Raw genomic sequence first — 14,063 nt, forward strand, 5'->3', positions numbered from 1 at the left:
TATTGGTGGATGTGTCGTAAAATGAAGTAGTCCTAGGGAGTTTAGAAAGTCACTATACATTAAAGCATAATGTATATAATGCAACCAATTAAAGATGAGGAAGTGGTACATGATTGCTGTGGTTTACATTATCTAGTTTTAAAATGAATGGTCCTGTGCTAATGCTGAGTTTGGGAATCAAAGATGAAAGAGGAAACCATGCTTGGTTCATTTCTACCCTGGAGAAGGAAATACAGAGGGTGCTGAAGTTAGTATCATGAAATTCTGGCACGGAACTGAATAGCATGTAGATCAAAAAATAATAACCCTAGAGATTGTCATTCTAAGTGAAGTAAGCCAGAAAGAGAAAGAAAAATACCATATGATATCACTCATATGTGGAATCTAAAAAACAGAAAAAATGAGGATACTAATGAACTCATCTACAAAACAGAAACAGACTCATATAGTAAACAATCTTACGGTGACGGGGAAAGGGGGTGAGAAGGGATAAATTTGGAAGTTTGAGATTTGCAAATGTTAGCCACTACATATAAAAATAGGTTTTAAAAAACAAATTTCTGTATAGCACAGGGAACTATATTCAATACCTTGTAATACCTTTAATGAAAAAGAAGATGAAAGCAAATATATGTATGTATATGCATGACTGGGACATTGTGCTGTACAACAGAAATTGACACATTCTAACTGATTGTACTTCAATTAAAAAAAAGGTTCTCTTAATGCACAGATTGTAGTTTAAATCTGAGGGAAGGTAGTAATTAAATACCCTCTTCCACATATATATATCTTAAAGGGTTATTTTACGTGAGATACTACTACAAATTGGGAGATTACACTAGAATAAAGGAAATGCAATCCTATGGTCAGGCAGGACCTCATATAGCATTAACCTTTACCTATTTATGCCTCTGGAAACAGAAAGAGAGTGGGGTTCGCTGTACTCTAGTTGTCCAACATTATCAGACCATTTTCTAAGCATAAGAGTAATATAATTCCCAAGAGAACAGAACTTGCAAGACCTGCTTCAGAGCTAGGGGAAGGAGCTAACATGTTGAAATGGCTTCAGGGAATGCAGACTTTTGCTGAATGGTATGACAGGTGGAAAGAGGACTTTCCAGTGGAGCCAAACTGCAGAGAAAATTAGATAGATACTTCCTTATCTTCCTTCCTTCCTTCCTTCCTTTCTTCCTTCCCTCTTTCCTTTCTTCCTTCCCACCTTCCCTCCCACTCTCCCTCCCTCCCTCCCTCCTTCCCTCCCTCCTACCAGCCTTCCCTTCCTTCCACTTCTGAAGGTGAAGTACCCATAACTTCAAAGAAACTGTCAGAAAAGGACTTGAAGCTGCTGGTATTGAAACCCTCAGATCCTCCCCTACCTGCTCAGTCTAACTGAACTGAACAACCTTTTCCCCATAATCAAATGAGGAAACTCAACTAATATCAATGTCATTATGGTTTTACCCCTTCACCAAATTTTAACGTATCTTCAATACAAATGAGACAAGGTGGAGAGAACATCTGTCTCCATCACCCTGTAACCAACCCAAGATTTCAGTATTCCCTTGTCTTAAAGCTGCCTCACAGAGGTTAAGGCCAAGTACACCAGAATGGACCTGTGGTCTTGACAACACCCATGAAATCACTCGTACACTGTGGCACCAATGAGCTCTCAAAAACTAAACTGTTGAAACTCAATTTATCTGCCTCAGATGGATTAAGAGCAGAGTTCAGTCTGCCAGAATTCAGGACTCTGGTTCCATGGAGTCTAGGTACTAAAGACGTGGGGCTGAATTGTCTCTCCAGCTATAATTATGCAAGTCGTGTATGGCAGAAAAATGCTGTAATTAAAGTCACAAAATGTTTTTTGTCATAATTTTCTTTTATTGGTATATAACTTTGTGAAAAAATGCTCTGGGGTTTGTCTGAAATTTTCTTCTCTGGCATTACACGTTTCTTTAAAAAGACTTGGATAAATTGTGGGTTCAACTCCCTTGGACCTATGATTGTATGAAAAAACACAAAATAATTAAAAGAGTTAACATTTTTATTTTTAAGTTGAATTTTGTATCACCAAACGTCTCACATCTTTCAGGTTATATTTCCTATTCTTAGGTAAGTTCCCTTGAAAAGTCACTGCAATGTCTTTTTGTTATTAGACTATTTTAGCTTAAAAAGGGGTTTTAAGAATTTTAAGAGAGAATGTGGGGGGAAATAAGTAACTAATAAACTATTAAAATGAGCAGTTTCCACCAGAGAAGCCTTCTTTGTTGCATTCTGTGAAGTCTGTATGTACATGTTCCCCCAAATTAACTATGATTCCATGATAGCAAGGTTGAGGTATGACGTGTCCCTGTTTCCCCTATGACACCTAAAACAATACCCTCCTCGTGGTAGGTCCTCAACAAATATTACTGAGCCCTCCAATCCAGTAAGATGTCTTACTCTCCTGAAATTTCTTATAAGTTAACTGCAATTTTAATAAACTAAGTTAACACTCATGGATTTGAAAATATAAACTTAAAACACATGGGAGGTATTACAGGTATTACACTGGGAATTTTTTTTGTCAATTTTGCTTGCAGAAAACAGGCAAATAAAACCACTAATTAATTAAGAAGAAAAATTGTAATGTTTCATATATCTATAAGTAATTATCGGTCATTTGTATTAACAGAAGAAAACAGAAGGGTGAACAATCCAAGCCGAGAGATCCTCCCAGGAAAGCTTGTACTTTGAGTCAAATGACTGTGTTCTTATACTGACATCTGACTAAGATGGACTCTGCTCCTCTGGGGATCCACTCCAAGGCAAATAATAACATCCTTCCGGAACGACACCACACAGGAGGCCCAATAAAGTTGTTCAGCTTCTTCAACCCTTTCCCTTCTTCACATTCCACCCCATTCTGGGCATATATCATTGTGGAACACATTCATGTAAAAATTTCCCTCTTTCACTTTTCCCCAAAGGATTGCAAATGGCTCCATTTTCAAGTTTAAAAAAGAAGACAAAACCTTTGTTAAAAGTTAAGTCGGAAATGACAAGAATGTCAAACAAACAATATGCAGTGAATAATTTGCTTGAGGAGTCACACAGTGAGTATAGTGGTTAGTTGTGACTGTAACGCAGATACCCATCCCAGATAATAAGAGACATCAGTGTGTATGCTAGACTTGGATGTTCACTAGAGTGAAAGTGTTTTTTCTCCAAACCCTATTTTGGAAAGAGTATTTACAATCCTACAAATTAAAAAGAAAATCTTAAACGTTTTACTTATTATTAGTGGAGTTAAAAATCCAGAAGTTGTAAGTAATTAAAGATATTTTTCTCAATAAAATTTTGTTCTCCTCATTACACACACACACACATACTCATGCTCCAAGAGCTCCTGGAAGCCTCTGAAATATAACAAAGAAACTCTGTTCATTTTAATGTGCTCAGAAAAATAGAAATTTAATTAATCCCATAGAAACATGAGTACATTTTAAATTCGATATTTCAACCTGTGCTATTTAGACCAGTATGCCACAGACATGCAATATGAAATCAAAATAAAATCAATAGAGGGGAGCAGACAAATACCAAGAAGACAAGTCTCTTCAGTTCTCTCATTCTCAGTACCTAGAACAATGTCTAGTGCAGAGAGTAGCTTTTTAAAAAGTATTTATGAAACAAATGAATATTTCACAAACACATCAATAAGCTTTTCACTCAGATGAAGGGAATTAAAAATTAAGACTCTCTCCCAGTATTAAATTATTCTGCCAGTCATTGAAGCCAATCTCTGGAATCCTGAACTAATCTGCATTTGAGGGTGTGTGTGTGTGTGTGTGTCTGTGTGTGTGTATTAATGATGTCAGGGTGATTGTGACCAAGGCACAACTTCTCACCCTTATCTTATGGGCAAAGAAGAGATGTTATTCCATTATTGGAATTTTGTTCTCCTCATTACACACACACACACATACTCACACACATAAATTGTACTACTGACCATCTTATAAAATAAACAAACAAGATAATTCTCTACTCAAAACCACAATGAGGTATCACCTCACACCAGTTAGAATGGCCATCACTAAAATGTCCACAAACAATAAATGCTGGAGAGGGTGTGGAGAAAAGGGAACCCTCCTACACTGATGTTGAGAATGCAGTTTGGTGAAGCCATTATGGAAAACAATATGGAGATTCTTTAAAAAACTAAAAACAGAGTTACCATATGATCCAGCAATCCCACTCCTGGGCATACATCTGGAGGAAACTCTAGTTCAAAAAGATACATGCACCCCAATATTCATAGTAGCACTATTTAGAATAACCAAGACATGGAAACAACCCAAATGTCCACTGACAGATGAATAGATAAAGAAGTTGTGATATATATGTGTATATATATATACATATACACATACACACACAATGGAATACTACTCAACCATAAAAAAGAATAAAATAATGCTATTTGCTACAACGTGGATGGAACTGGAGATTGTCATTCTAATTGAAGTAAGCCAGAAAGAGAAAGAAAAATACCACACGATATCACTTATATGCGGAATCTAAAAAAAAAGAAAAGAAAAGACATAAATGAACTTATTTATAAAACAGAAACAGACTCACAGACATAGAAAACAACTTATGGTTACCAGTGGGGAAGGAGGTGGGAAGGGATAAATTGTGAGTTAGAGATTTGCGGATACTGACTAGTATATATAAAATAGATAAACAACAAGTTTATACTGTATAGCACAGGGAACTATATTTAATGTACCTTGTAGTAATCAATAATGAAAAAGAATATGAAAACAAAATAGTATGTATATGTATGACTGAAACATTATGCTGTACACCAGAAATTGTCACATCATAACCTGACTATACGTGAATAAAAAAATTCTCTAGATCCTAAATACTCGCTGCAGAAACTTTTCCATTACTCTTTCCAACAAAGTTCCAACTTGTTTCCCTTTCCAACAAAGCTCCTCAAAATTCCTGCCTATACGCACTCTCTCCTGTATCTCATCTCCCATTTTTTTTATTAACTAGTCAGGTGTTCATGCCGACACCTTCACAGAAACCATTCTGTTAAAATTCTCTGTTGACGTTCTTCTTGTCAAAGCAGTTGATCAATTTTTCAATGCTCATTTTACGTGATCTCTCAGCAGCATTTGACAAAGATGATCACCCTCTACCTTCTGAAACACTTTTCTCTAGGGGCTTACAGTCCCCTAGCTTTCCCCCTGCCTCAATGGCCATACCTTCTCAGGCTCATTTGCTGGCTCCTCCTTGTTTGAGGTGTCAGTCTAACATTCAAGTGGAAATGCCCACTTGAATAAACAAGGCCTTTCTATCTCACTCACACACACTCACCACAGTGGCCTTTTTGCTCATCCTTGAACCGGCCGAGTTCATTCTGGCCTCAGAATACTCGCATTTGCTGTCCTATCGGATAACATCAGTGTTCTTACAAGTAGCCCCATGACTAATTCCCTCACCTCTTGTGTATTCCAACGTAAATATCACCAACGTAAAATACTGTGGAGAGATCTGTTCTGACCTTTACTTTATATAGCTCTTTTCTTCATGGGCATTGCTAAGCTCTGGCCCTGCTTCATTTCCTTCATAGCATTAATTGATAATTACAAGTCATACATTTATTCATCAATTTGCTTACTGTCTCTCCCCACCACTAGAATATAAGACCTACAAAGTTAGGAACTCTGTTTTGTTCACCACCACTGTTTTGGTGCCTAGAACAATGTGTAGTGTAGTATAGGGCTGAGAAAATATTTGTTGAATAAATGAATGAATAAGACTAGCATCACACTTCAGATGTATATCAGTATATTTCATGTTTTGGTTTACCACTTACCCTACCTTGAATTACATATTCAATAACAATGTTTCGGTATCTACCACCTACCATAGGAATGTTGTGCATGTATATGTGCATGTGATAAGGTGGGAAGGGGAGGTGTATCCCAACATTACACACCTCTAAGAACTTAAGAGTTTATATAGGGGACACGGAGAAGATGGCGGAGTAGAAGGACGCTCGCAGGTCACCCTCTCCCACAAAAATACACCAAGACCCACATCTATAGACCCACTCAGCCAACCAGAGCACCTGCGGAACTCCGACAGAACATCGCCCTCTTCAAAAGATAAAGACGCCAAAAATCTGGTAGGAGAAAAGGAAAAAAGAACAAAAGGCAAAGCAGCGCGGGACAGGTCCTGCGGGGAGGGAGCGGCAAAGGAGGACTGGCGCTCGCTTGCTGGGTCTCCCCTCTCCAACTGAGAGGCCAGCGGGAAGGAGGGGGAGCCTCCGAGGCTCGGATCTGTACAGACCAGCCCTTGACTAACAGAACTAAGTTAAACGGGCACAGAGCATCCCCCCGACACCCAGCCTGAGACGCGGGCCGGCAGCGGCGGGCAGGGCCAGGCTGCACAAGCCGGGCGGAGGACGGGGGCGGCTGCACAGAGGCAGCCCTGGGGGACTGCAAGGGGCTGCATGCTGTGACTGTGGGTGCACAGGGCAGAACCTGGGCCCTCCATAAAACAGCAAGGTTGATGTGCTCTCGGGGGAAGGGTGCACACCCCCATCTCTGAAAACCCGCGGAAAGTTTTCGGGGGAAGAGAGGTGGGGCTCAGGCACAGCCGCCATATCCTCCGCGCTGAGCACCCAGGCGGGGGCGGGGCGAAACCTGCATCCGCACTGAAGGACTTAGCAGCCTCAAAGGCCAGACTGAGACTGGCCTGAAGCCTGGGGCAGATAGGATCCTTCCATCCTGGTCCCTTAGAGAACTTGCTCCACAAAGACAAACAAGGAGCTGGGTTTTGGCTCGGAGCAGGGACAGGGCTGTCCCTCGGTCTTCCCCAAGCCCACCTGCGGAACACCAACCAGGGCAGAGCGCGCAGCCGCACAGAGAGCGGAGCTACCGGCAGCGCAGGTAGAGGGAGAGCGGCCCCCCCCGCCTTTCGGGCAGGAACACAGCCCCTGACCGAGGTGCTGGGAGGGGGCACGACCCGCCCTCCTACCTGGCCAGTCTGCAACATCTGACTGCGGCATCCGGAGGGGCAGCGACCCGCCCGCCCACAGCAGAGGAGAGCTGCACCTGACCCACCGTTAGGAGGAGGCGCGATCTGCTTGCCGGCAGGTGCTGGGAGCAGCACAGAAGAGGGCGCCAACGGAGGGCCTCTGAAAACAGCAAGCTGAGCTTCCAAAACAGGACGAAGACCGAAAGACTTCACATTAAAAACACACAGACTCCAGGAGAACACCGACAACCCCCCCCCCTTTTTTTTTTAAATCTGTTTTTACCTGTTCTATTTTCTATTACTCTCTTAATTTTTACTTCTTAATTCATTTCTATTTCTCTTGGGTTTTGATGTCCTGCTATTGATTAGACATAGGTTTCAAATACATCTATTCATCTCCCCCCCCCTTTTTTGTAAAGGTTTTAAAAGGACATCTCAACCCGATTAATACTCTGCTTCAACTCACTCTTCTATTATTCATTATACACTGTTTTCAAACCCTCTTTCTCCCTTCTTTTAAAATTCTCTCTCTCTCTCTTATTTTTTTTTCTTTTTTCCTAAGTTCTATTCCTAAATAGGCATTAGATAGATAAAATCCTTAAGGACCAAAACAAACAACTGATACTCCATAAACCACAGTGCCAAAGACGTATGAGCAAGATGAAGAAGCAGAAAAACCTTTCCCAATTAAAAGAACAAGAGAAATCCCCTGAAAGAAAGATCAACGAAATAGACATCGATAGCCTACTAGATTAAGATTTCAAAAAAGGAGTGATTGAATTGCTGAAGGAATTAAGAGATAGTGTTTAGAGATATAAAATATGTCAAAAATGAAATTGAAGCTATAAAGAAGAGCCAAGTAGAATGGTTAAACTCATTGACAGAGATGAGGAATGATCTAATAGCTGTGCAAAGCCGACTAGATAATGCAGAGGAACGAATTAGTGATCTAGAAGACAGGACAATAGAAAGCACCCATTCAGAAGAACTACAAGAGACGCAAATAAAAAATAATGAAAATAGCATAAGGGACCTATGGGATAATACAAAGCGTCCCAATCTTCGCATAATAGGGGTCCCAGAAGGAGAAGAAAGATCAAAGGGGATTGAAAAGGTTTTTGAAGAAATCATGACTGAAAACTTCCCAAACTTAAAGAAGGAATCAGATATCCAAGTACAGGAAGCTCAGAGGGTCCCAAACAGGAAGAACCCAAATAGACCCACACCAAGACATATCATAATCAAGATGGCCAGAGTCAAGGATAAAGAAATGATTCTAAAGGCAGCAAGAGAAAAGCAAAGAGTAAGTTACAAGGGAACCCCCATAAGGCTCTCAGCTGATTTCTCTACACAAACACTACAGGCCAGAAGGGAGTGGCAAGATATATTCAAAGCCCTGAATGAAAAAAAGATGCAGCCTAGGATCCTTCATCCAGCAAGGCTATCCTTGAGGATAGAAGGAGAAATAAAGAGTTTCACAGACAAAAAAAAAAGCTGCAGGAGTTTAGCAACACTAAACCCATGCTAAAAGAAATATTGAAAGGGCTATTCTACATAGAAAAGCAGCAGGATGCTACAGAAATGAGAAACACACAACTGGAAAGGTGATAACTCATGAATTACAAATAAAGTAAACATGAAATTATAAAAGAAGACATACAAATTACTGAGAGTGGGAGAGGGAGGCAGGGAAATATAGAAAATTTTTTTCTTTCTTTTTTAAATTTTTTTTAACACTAGGATGGGTCTGAGATTATGTTACTATCAGTTTAATAAAAACAGTTATAGTAATGGGTTGATAGATTTACAAAAAAGGGTAACCACAAGCCAAAAATTTACAAAGGAGTCACAAAAATTAAATAAAATCCATGATAATACAAAGGAAAATTACCAAACCACAAAAGGAAGAAGAAAGCAACAAAGAGGATATACCAATTCAACTGCAAAGATAAGTTCAAAATGGCAATAAACACACATCTATCATTAATTACTGTAAATGTTAGTGGACTAAATGCTCCAGTCAAAAGACACAGAGTGGCAGACTGGATAATAAAGCAAGAACCTTCAATATGCTGCATACAAGAGACCCACTTTAGGGAGAAGGACACACATAGATTGAGAGTGAAAGGATGGAAAAGGATATTCCATGCAAATGGAAAAGCCAAAAAAGCAGGTGTTGCAGTACTGATTTCAGACAAAATAGACTTTAAAACAAAGGCCATGAAGAAAGATAAAGAAGGACATTTTATAATGATTAAAGGAGTGATACAAGATGAGGATATTACACTCGTTAATATATATGCACCCAATATAGGAGCACCTAAGTACATACAAGAATTACTAACAGAGATAAAGGGGGATATTGATGGGAATACAATCATAGTTGGAGATTTTAACACTGCATTAACATCGCTAGACAGATCTTCCAGACAGAAAATAAACAAGGCAACAGAGAAATTAAATACTACAATAGAAAAACTAGATTTGGTGGATATTTTCAGAACATTACACCCCCAAAAAATAGGATATACATTCTTTTCAAGTGCACATGGAACATTTTCCAGGATCGATCATGTACTTGGGCACAAAAGAAACCTCAACAATTTTAAGAAGATAGAAATTATCTCAAGCATCTTTACTGACCACAATGCCATGAAACTGGAAATCAACAACAGAGAAACAAAGGAGAAAAAAAGAAAAGCATGGAGATTAAACAATATGTTATTGAAAAAACAATGGATCAATGAGGAAATCAAAGCTGAAATTAAAAAATACCTTGAGACAAATGATAATGAAAGCACAACCACTCAAAACCTATGGGACACAGCAAAGGCAGTGCTAAGAGGGAAGTTTATAGCGATACAGGCCTCCCTCAAAAAAGAAGAACAATCTCAAATAAACAATTTAACCCACCACCTGAATGAATTAGAAAAAGAAGAACAAAAAGCCCCAAAAAGCAGCAGAAGGAAGGAAATAATAAATATCAGAGAGGAATTAAATACAATAGAGATTAACAAGACCATAGAAAAAATCAACCAAACCAAAAGCTGGTTTTTTGAAAAAGTAAATAAAATCGACAAACCTCTGGCCAAACTCACAAAGAAGAAAAAAGAGAGAGCACAAATTAGCAAAATAAGAAAGGAAAATGGAGAAATTACAACAAACAAAATAGAATACAGAATATCATATGAGAATATTATGAAAAACTATATGGAACCAAACTGGATAACCTAGAGGAGATGGACAAGTTTCTGGAAACATACTGTCCACCAAAACTGAATCAAGAAGAATCTGAACACTAAACAATCCGATCACTAGAAAGGAAATAGAAATAGCAATTAAAAACCTCCCTACAAATATAAGTCCAGGACCGGACGGCTTCACCGGGGAATTCTACCAAACATACAAAGAAGAACTCATAGCAGTCTTTCTCAAACTCTTCCAGAAGATTGAAAAGGAGGGAATACTCCCAAACTTATTCTATGAAGCCACCATCACCCTGATACCAAAACCAGGCAAAGACACTACAAAAAAAGAGAATTATAGGCCAATATCACTGATGAACATAGACGCCAAAATCCTCACCAAAATTTTAGCAAATAGAATCCAACAACACATAAAAAAGATTATACATCATGACCAAGTGGGGTTCATCCCAGGGACACAAGGCTGGTTCAACATACGCAAATCAATCAGTGTAATACATCACATCAACAAGAGAAAGGACAAAAACCACATGATCATCTCGATCGATGCAGAAAAAGCATTTGATAAAATTCAACACCAATTTATGATAAAAACTCTCGCTAAAGTGGGTATAGAGGGAACATATCTCAACATAATAAAAGCTATATATGACAAACCTACAGCCAGCATAGTACTCAACAGTGAAAAACTCAAAAGCTTCCCACTAAAATCTGGGACAAGACAAGGATGCCCACTATCACCACTCCTATTCAACATAGTCCTGGAAGTCCTAGCCACAGCAGTCAGGCAAGAGAAAGAAATAAAAGGGATCCAAATTGGAAAAGAAGAGGTAAAAGTGTCATTATATGCTGATGACATGCTACTATATATAGAAAACCCTAAAAGGTCCACACAAAAGCTACTAGAGCTGATTGAAGAATTCAGCAAGGTAGCAGGTTACAAAATTAACGTTCAAAAATCAGTTGCATTTCTTTACACTAATGATAAATCAACAGAAGAAGAAAGTAAAGAAACAATCCCCTTTAAAATACCACCCAAAGTAATAAAATATCTGGGAATAAATCTAACCAAGGACGTGAAAGAATTATACACAGAAAACTATAAACCACTGATGAAGGAAATTAAAGAAGACTTTAAAAAATGGAAAGATATTCCATGCTCTTGGATTGGAAGAATCAATAGTGTTAAAATGGTCACACTGCCCAAGGCAATCTACATATTTAATGCAATCCCTATCCAATTACCCAGGACATATTTCACAGAACTAGAAAAAATCATAATAAAATTCATATGGAACCATCAAAGACCTAGAATTGCCAAAGCATTACTGAAGAGAAAGAAAGAGGTTGGAGGAATAACTCTCCCAGACTTCAGACAATACTATAGAGCTACAGTCATCAAGACAGCATGGTATTGCTACCAAAACAGACATATAGACCAATGGAACAGAATAGAGAGCCCAGAAATGAACCCACAAACTTTTGGTCAACTCATCTTCGACAAAGGAGGCAAGAATATACATTGGAATAAAGACAGTCTCTTCAGCAAATGGTGTTGGGAAAACTGGACAGCAGCATGTAAAACAATGAAGCTAGAACACTCCCTTACACCATATACAAAAATCAACTCAAAATGGATTAAAGACTTAAACATAAGACAAGATACAATAAACCTCCTAGAGGAAAACATAGGCAAAACATTATCTGACATACATTTAAAAAATTTTATCCTAGAAGAAATAAAAGCAAGAATAAACAAATGGGACCTAATGAAACTTACAATCTTCTGCACAGCAAAGGAAACCAGAAATAAAACAAGAAGAAAACCTACAGAATGGGAGAAAATTTTTGCAAGTGAAACTGACAAAGGCTTGATCTCCAGAATATATAAGCAGCTCATACGACTCAGTAAGAAAAAAATAAACAACCCAATCCAAAAATGGGCAGAAGACCTAAACAAGCAATTCTCCAAGGAAGACATACAAATGATCAATAGGCACATGAAAAAATGCTCAATATCACTAATTATCAGAGAAATGCAAATCAAAACTACAATGAGGTATCACCTCACACCAGTCAGAATGGCCGTCATTCAAAAATCCACAAATGACAAATGCTGGAGAGGCTGTGGAGAAAGGGGAACCCTCCTACACTGCTGGTGGGAATGCAGTTTGGTGCAGCCACTATGGAAAACAGTGTGGAGATTCCTCAAAAGACTAGGAATAGACTTACCATATGACCCAGGAATCCCACTCCTGGGCTTGTATCCAGAAGGAAATCTACTTCAGGATGACACCTGCACCCCAATGTTCACAGCAGCACTATTTACAATAGCCAAAACATGGAAACAGCCTAAATGCCCATCAACAGGTGACTGGATAAAGAAGAGGTGGTATATTTATACAATGGAATACTACTCAGCCATAAAAACCGACAACATAATGCCATTTGCAGCAACATGGATGCTCCTGGAGAATGTCATTCTAAGTGAAGTAAGCCAGAAAGAGAAAGAAAAATACCATATGAGATCGCTCATATGTGGAATCTAAAAAACAAAAACAAAAACAAAAACAAACAAACAAAAACAAAGCATAAAGGACAGAAATAGACTCACAGACAGAGAATACAGACTTGTGCTTATCAAGGGGGTGGAGGGTGGGAAGGGACAGACTGGGATTTCAAAATTGTAGAATAGACTACACTGTATAGCACAGGGAAATATACACAAAATGTTATGATAACTCACAGAGAAAAAAATGTGACAGTGAGTGTGTATATGTCCATGAATAACTGAAAAATTGTGCTGAACACTGGAATTTGACACAACATTGTAAAATGATTATAAATCAATAAAAAATGTTAAAAAAAAAGTTTATATATACAAAATTTAATACAAGGCAATATATGGTAAATGCAACAGATATATTTGTTTGTTTGTTCATTCACTCAACAAATATTTATTAAGCATTTCCAAAGAGCCTGCACTAAGAAAGGCAACAAAAAGTGGAAGAAAACAAAAAGCAGAGAAACTACAGGGAATACATGGCAGTATTCCAGATATATTTGACTTGTTGTAAGTGGCGGGTTGAATTTGACTAAAGAGAGTTCATAATAGACAAGATAAGAAGGAAGATTTGGGTGCATGTAAATAAACTGGCAAGGAGTAAAAATGTAATGAGTGACATTTCTAAGCAAAAGCACCTGAAAAAAATGCAGGCAGTAAAATATCCCATGTAAAGAAGCGTTTGCCTCAGTCACTCCCTAGAGAAGAAAGATATTTTTGTTCTGAATACATAGCATGTAGCAAAGACACAGACTCCAGAAAATTTATTTCAGGCATGAAGGGGGAAAAGCCAAATACCAAGAAAAATCTGTTCCAGACTATGACGATCAGATCAAATCATATTTTTATGAAATACTATGTGGGAGCATCTTGCATGGCTTTTTATCCTAAATTTTTTTCAGACCAAACTAGCCAAGTTTTCATTTGGAATTATTGCCCTGTTTTGAATCTGTAATGGTAGATATTACAGAATTGTCAAAAGAGGTTAACTTCAATTTTCGGCCATTTACATTCTAATGCATTTTAAGAATCACTCAGTGGGAATATTTGACATTAACTTTGAAAAGCTTTTCACTTTGAAAAGTGTTAGCTATCTTAGAAAACCACATGGCTTGTGATTTGTGACTGTAATAGAAATACAGTGTTCAGTACTTTTTTCACAAGGAATGTTTTTGTATTTGTTTTTTTAAGTGCTAAATAAAAAGATTCCTAACATGATTACCATGTAGGTTCGGGATAACACTTACTGC

This window comes from Camelus ferus, chromosome 7 (assembly GCF_009834535.1).
Source record: "Camelus ferus isolate YT-003-E chromosome 7, BCGSAC_Cfer_1.0, whole genome shotgun sequence".
NCBI classification, from domain to species: Eukaryota; Metazoa; Chordata; class Mammalia; order Artiodactyla; family Camelidae; genus Camelus; species Camelus ferus.